The 7,432-nt window shown below is 31.8% G+C and overlaps 1 protein-coding gene across 1 annotated transcript in view; it reads left to right on the top strand.

The window, feature by feature from the left end:
- Window positions 1-3,229: 3,229 nt before the first annotated feature.
- LOC108911871 (activating transcription factor 3) overlaps window positions 3,230-7,432 on the top strand; it is a 56,714-nt gene continuing 52,511 nt past the window's right edge. The window contains exon 1 of the mRNA XM_018716932.2: window positions 3,230-3,413. The gene's annotated coding sequence lies outside the window, so the exon portion shown is untranslated. The remainder of the gene's footprint in view (window positions 3,414-7,432) is intronic.

Genomic DNA, 7,432 nt, shown 5'->3' with positions numbered 1-7,432 from the left:
CATTACTCAGAGCGTTGAGCTAATTTTTCACTCAACGTTCAGAGGCAGTACCACAATTAATTGTGAAGTTATTATCGGACATAACAAATTCTTGCACTATAGTAACGGTATTTTCCATTCAGAAAATTATTTGAAGACTTACTTAATCTAACATCTAAAGTAACAGGTTTCGAAGGGATATTGTTGAAGTTTTTGAAAAATATCTCATTTATGTACCTTTATAAATACCTACTTATCTGAAAATACAGAGTGTTACAAAAAAGCAGTTTAAGATGAAAAAAACGGGACTAATTTTTCAATGAGCTGTGAATATTTTTTCTCGCAATTTGGTATAGTCTTTTCGATATCAATTGAAGAACTAAGACGTTAACGGTGTGTACCAGGTTCGGTCGCTGACGCAGCAACTCGATATTGAAATATTTGAAAAACTTGTTCCCATATTTATTTAACTATACCCATATACAGGTCTGGTCGAACTAAATGTGGAAGTGGTAGAAATGTATACGCCCAGTTGAAGAATGCGAGCGCGGGCAAACGGAATCTAACACAACTGCATTGGGCTACTGGGCAATAAATCTCAGTTTTTGACAAGTGGTTGACAAATTACCCAGCAGTGCAGTGGAGCAATGCGGAATTTGGTGTGATTTAGGTAATTTTAATTTTTTATAGGCACCTTCTATTAATCATTTATATTACAATTGCGAAAGGGAGAAATAATACTATTACAACATGGCGAGACCTTTTGAAATGGAACAAAACGAAATTTACCATCAATATAGTAAAATTGTTTGAGGACATAAATAATTAAAATATGTTGTTGGCCAAATGAACATATAATAGACATTTTCTACACATTATAGGTATACAAATTATTATAATTTTTTACCTTTAGCAGAAAACTTTTTTAGGGACGCCTATGAAAGTCATTAAATCTTATTGCCAGGCATTTCTTTGCATGTTCAACTAACTTCGGAAAGACTACATAGAGGAGGGGTGCAGAATCCAGTGGCGTAGATTTTAAATAAAAAATTTGATGACCAATATTTGTCAAATTAGATATCGAAAAAATATAAAAAGTAGGCTTTAATAATCTAAAATAAATATAAATATTATTTTCCAGAAATTAGTCATTTTGAAAGTATGTTTTTATTTATTAATTAGATAATTTTTAATTTTAGTTGTTATAACATTAAACATTACATTGTAACAGACAATTTCACATTAGTAATATTGTTCTATAATTTTTTTTTTCAACTTACATGAATTTAAATTTGGGAAAATTATACAACTTATACCTTTAATTTTTTTTATACTGGAAAAATAAATCATTTTTTATTTATGACATGCATAAATAGTATCTAATTTTTTAACTTGAAGTGGTCAAAGTTGAATTTTATACTTCTAGTAACATCATACATATTAGTTAGTTTCTTAAAAGTAGTTGCATATTTATTGTTTAAACCAACACAAAAAAACAAATGCAATTAGTTATTATTATTAAGGAATTCAATATGTATATTTAACGGATTCCAAAATATGTAGAAAACACGATTCAAAGGGATTAAATTCGGTATAAAATCTAATTACACAGCCACACAAAAAAAGAAAAGTTGTCTGTACTTTTCATGCGACATATGTTATCTGTAGTATTTTTGCCTCCTGATCACGAATCCGGTGTCAGAATTAAGGTCAGCTATCACGAATTTTCAAACAATCACAGATTCGCGCCATATTTGATATAGTAGTTTTTCTGGGTCGCTGATCACGGATCCGAGGTCAATTTTGCAAAATTCAAGATGGCGGATCCACGATGGCCGATCAAATTTTCAAAAAATAACAGATCGCAGCAAATTTAGTATACGGGAGTTTTCGGGGTCGCTAACTACGGATCCGAGGTCAATTTTGCAAATTTTTGGGGTCGTTGATTACGTATTGGAGGTCAGAATTGCGAAATTTATTTAGTAAAATTTTACTTTATAACCTGAGTACCCAATCATGTGTTATTCTACTTTTTTTCGGCTATATCTTGTTCTTTTTTCTGTAAAATATCTATTCACGGGTTGAATTTTGTAAATCTGATTTTCTGAAATCTCGGATTCGTGATCAGTGACCTCGAAAACCCCCGTATACCAAATTTGGCGCGAATTTCTTATTTTTTGAAAATTCGTGGTATCTTACCTGAATTGACCCGTTTTTTTGAGGTTAGAATAAGAACCATCAATTTTGACCGCTAATTCACGTTCGGCGGGGTGTTAACTATATAACTATATAAATGAACATTTGAATATAGAAAAAAAATATTTTTTTCTATTTTCCTCAGTATTTTTTCGTCAATTTTTGCTATTAAATACAAACGATAATAGAATACTCCAGTAAGTTAGAATAATTGCAATTTTAGCATTCACTGGTTTCAGTCACTGTCAAAATTCGCACAAAAATTTCAGTGAAAAGGTAAGTGATATATTTCAGTTTCAAAACTAGATGGCATCCAACTTGTACAAACTAAGGTCAATCGGCAAGCAATAAAGCTACTCCCACACAAGCAACAAACAACTAACCACAACATTAAAGTTACTCAGTTAAACGAATATCATTATTAAAAGTGTTTTTCCTGTTTCCTCTACTTGTAAATTAACAATTCTAGTAATATACGTATTAAATCCGGGATCAAGGTAGACAGAACATCTTCCCCATTCATCAACTATATTTTAGGTGTTGTGTATGGTACGCAGTAAATTAGGCATAAGGTTCTTAAAACAACTAATTAATGTGTAACATACAAATTTTTTTCTGTACCGTTACTTATTGTACTTTATTAGTAAATAACATCAATTTTATAGTTAAGCTATTGCACTACAGTTAGATAATATTTTATGCGTTATAAAAAATGGCACAAATGCAGACGCCGTTTATAGGACTAACTCATATTAGAGAGTTCAAAATGTGGGCCAGTCGGCTGCGAATAAAGCTAGATTCAAAACCATGGCTAGGGCAAATTAATATTCGAAAAAAAACTAAAGCTTCATTTGTTTTCAATCTGTAATAATCGCATTGGCGGGCAACTTGTATCTCATAGTCGTGACTTGGTGGAAGGCTCTCCAGCCAATCGCGCGCCCGCATTATGTCACGAACCGCGAATCAGGGTCAGGTATCGTGACATCAAGTGCTAAAAATAGACTCATAATAATGAAAACCGCACATGGGACTTTATAATGTTGGAGTTCAGCTGCGAGCGCGGGCGGAGAAACAACGTGAGAGGCATTTTATGCGATGTTTATCAATTACGGGACGGATTTGATGAATTTGTGTTCGACATATAATGTGCCCAAGTGTCAGAGACTGATAGTTCGTGAAAAATACAAACTCTGTCAAAGTGGTTCTGATTTTGACTGTCGCAGGTGGTTTTTAGTGAGGTAAATATTTATATTTACCCTCCCAGCCTACGCTGTCATGCTCATCTCACCGCTTTTATGCAATTTCTGTTATGCATGTCCTCTTTATTTTAGGCATACCACCTGCTTTTGATCCCTAACACAGTAATATGCTTTCTTCATTTTTTTAGTTTTGAAATAAGTCTTTTTAAAATTAGTAATACCTAGTAAATTGAATGCAATTTGTACCTAAATATAAATTATTTTCTTTCAAATTATCTATTTTTTCCATTAATGGTATGGTTACATTTACATTTCCGGCTTATTGCAGAAATTAAAAGAATAAAGGACACTAATCCAAAAACAATAAATTGTATATACATGTATAAAATTGTACGTCAAATATATACCTACACATAAACTTATATTTATTTTCTCTATACTTGAAGTTTACAAACATTTCTAACCACACTTAAAATCATTTACAAATTATTCTAAACCAGTCAACTTCAAAAACAAAAAATCTGCTAATCCAAAATATAGACAAGTTTGTTTTCTTTTGGCTATATAACGATTACCATTTTCCCGCTCCCCAACGTTGAAAATATTTGGTTTTCCATTTAATCGCTGCTCGTGGTTTATTATCCAAATTCTGACAATTTTATTATACCGTTCACGAAACAGTTTTAGGTGCTGAACATACAGTACGAAATACGATCTAACGCACGTTTAAAAATGCAAAAGCATTTACAAGGGCAATATGTACTGAAACTGGTAATAGAGTAATTACAATTACCCATGTGGGTGGAAGGCGTGTGCAGCGAGCAAGTGATCTATTGTAATGCCTACCGCATGCTTGTAGTACGGTACTACCAGTAAAATATAGATAATATTGTAAGCGGTAACACTATTTATAAACAGCTAACACGGAGTGCATTATCAATACATGGACTTGTTTAGTTACTAACAAAAAGATCTAAGTAACCTCGTTTTTGCAGTGGAGAAACATAGTCCCACCCAACTTTCTGGTGACCTCCTTATGAGCATAATCCTTTTTCGTTCTAGTATTCTGCAATTTGACCGTAGTTTTTCAAAATATATCACGAAGACTTAACTATAAACGTGAAATGTATTTTACAACCTTGAAAATCCACAGCACTCAGTTTAATTGCAATATACGAAGAGGTTATATTGAAAAGAGTGTTAAAATGAGGCAGACAGACTTTTATCCCAACAAAATTTGTTGTACTCATTCGCATCTAAAGGAAAACTTGAACCTCGACTTAAATTGATGGAATTCGTAAGGATAGAAAGCAGATTGTCGATTTCTACGTCATTATTATCAAATCCTTAAACTAAACTCGCTGGAAAACTATGGTCATAATATTAAATGACTCCAATGAGCAACTTCCTCATGACCTATTTTATGGATTAGTTTATGCTTTTTAACGAATTTCATGCTTTGCGTTTGTTTGGTTAAGTCCTAAGTAGATACTAAGGATAAATAAATGGTATCATGGATTTTTGTTTCTTCATAAATCGATTTGTACAAGTCAGAGCAAGGATTTTATATCCATGATTCTTTACAACGCCTTTAATAAACATTGATGTTTAATTCTGAATTCATTAAAGCAATGGATACTGCCTTATCGTAATATGTAATGGTATTATCTAAATGAAAGTCAAATAGGTTAATTCGAAGGGTTGTTATGGGGATATTCCCATTTTTTTAAATGCAGCTCTACATTGATTTTGCGATATAAAAACCCAATGTTATATTGTATTAATCTAGATTTCTATACATAATGAAAGGAAGATGTATAAAATATAATGATGACGATATGATGATTATTCAGTGAAATTGTATTCAAAATATGTAATATTTGATACGAGCCAAGTACATCAATAATTGCTATTCTATCCGATTATTTTTGAAACAAGATTATTTAAAAACTGCATGTCACAACGTCTATGTGTGGAACTATATCTAAAAAGGTGCTTCTTTCGGTAGCAGCTTCTATAGTTTAGGATGTGCCTATATGTGTTGCTTCTAGAGCTTTTCTTCTCTTGTTTTTTTTTTCTATAATGGCAATTACTGGTGTTAGTTAGCTGTGCAGTTATTAGATTTTACACCATTTTTTAAATGGCAAATTACTTTCCATGGCAAAAGAGTATTTGTGAAGTTGCGTAGGTACTTATGTCGTGCTTCCAACAAACTTTTTATGGAAAATTTTTCATTTCCGCAGCAGTAAACATAATAGCGGACCATGAATAATGTCCCTTCTGATAGACGAATTTTCAAAGAATCATTTATCACAGTTGCCTAATTTGTCCATAACATGCAAAGACCAAACTTTCAAGGTGAAGAACTAGTTTGATACAAAGGAAATATTCTGTGCATACCTTAGGCCGGAATAAAAAAATGCATGGATTCGAGAACGATTTATTTTAGCTTTATAGCTACAGAAATTATCATTTACTTTAAAGAAGGGTTTTTGATTACCAGTGATTAGTAAAAATGATACAAGACATTGTTTGTGCCAAGATGGATATTCGAGTTTTGTAATTGCACAAGCTGTACTAAAATATTTCGCGACCTCGGAACTAAATTAAACTGTTTTGAAACACTAAAAAATTAAAAATTGAGAATTTATTACAGATAGGCTTTTTTACTGAAACACAAGGCAGCTTGCACCTTCCCTTCAGCTTCTTATGACTAAACTTAACTTTTTTACAAAATGCAGAATTTCTTAAAAACGTGATTGAGATACAAGGATTCATTGTTGTTATTGGAAAATGTGATTTAATATGCAATACATGGATATATACAATAGGCATTGTTAACGGTTCTATATTTTTAGTTAGCATAAAAATGTAAATAACTTAAGACATTCTTAATTTGTTGTTGCTCAGCTCAGCACGAAAATTACCCGTGTTTCTAAACCATAATTTTCTAGTAATATGTAACCAATAGAAATTTTTACTTGGAACTACTGCCATTGATCTTGGTACTGCAAAAAGTACTAACGTGATTGCTACTATATTTCTTGAAGATTTAACAAGAGACCATCTGACTGAACAGCTTATTTGGACTTTGTTTTAATTTATTTATATGCCAAGTTAAACTTTTCAAGACAATACTTTGCTTATTAGTGAACCGGATTCATAAACTGTATTGGTTTCACATTTAACCTTGAAATAAAGCGCAATATGTAAAGAAGATTTATCGTATTGATGGAAACATTTAACTACACGTGTAACGTCACGTAAACGTGGTTTATGTGGGCATACCAAGAAATTTAGAAACTGATTTGATTGCAGGTGAATTTCACATGCACAATACACCTATCTAAAGTAAACGCGTGTATAATATGCTTAAATAATTAAGCCTCCTCTTATTTAGCACTTTTTATTTAAATCTATTGCGTATAAAACTACAAAACTTCCATATATGTAGGTGTACCAAGAAATTGAAAATTAATCTAATTCAATTCGATATGAGCACGCACAAACCTGACAAAAGCAATCACGTTACGCTACGACTGCAGCTTTAGAGAAACATCATATACAAATATGTTTGTCTCATTGACTTTTACTGACTAAATATTTTTCTACTCGTGCCAAATCCCATATAAGCCATGGCATATCAACGCGAAAAACCATGGAACCTTAAACATGTTGTTAATACCATAAGAAGGATCGTTGATCTTTTTCTGTCATAACCAGTTTATGTCTTTTCAAAAACTACACTATTTTCTGAGAAAATTATATGTGGCCTATATAGATAAGGTATTGAGCTAGGAGTTGACATATTTTTTATTGCAAAATAATTTGTATTATTGAAGTTATGGATAAATAAAGTATAATAACAAATTGAAATTTTATGTCATAGATCTTTATTATAATTTTACATCTCCTTCGTACAGATTTGAGGAACTGACCTGCAAAATATTAGACTGAATTATGCAGTATTACCAGCAATGTCTAGATTTTTGTGAAATTATTTCTTTGGTAGCCATTTATTTAAATGTCATTAGTAGAGATACGCACCAAAGAGAACA

The sequence above is a fragment of the Anoplophora glabripennis genome, unplaced genomic scaffold (assembly GCF_000390285.2).
Source record: "Anoplophora glabripennis isolate ALB-LARVAE unplaced genomic scaffold, Agla_2.0 scaffold522, whole genome shotgun sequence".
NCBI classification, from domain to species: Eukaryota; Metazoa; Arthropoda; class Insecta; order Coleoptera; family Cerambycidae; genus Anoplophora; species Anoplophora glabripennis.
Note: the sequence above shows the minus strand (reverse complement) of the source record. Positions and strands in the feature narration are given on the sequence as shown.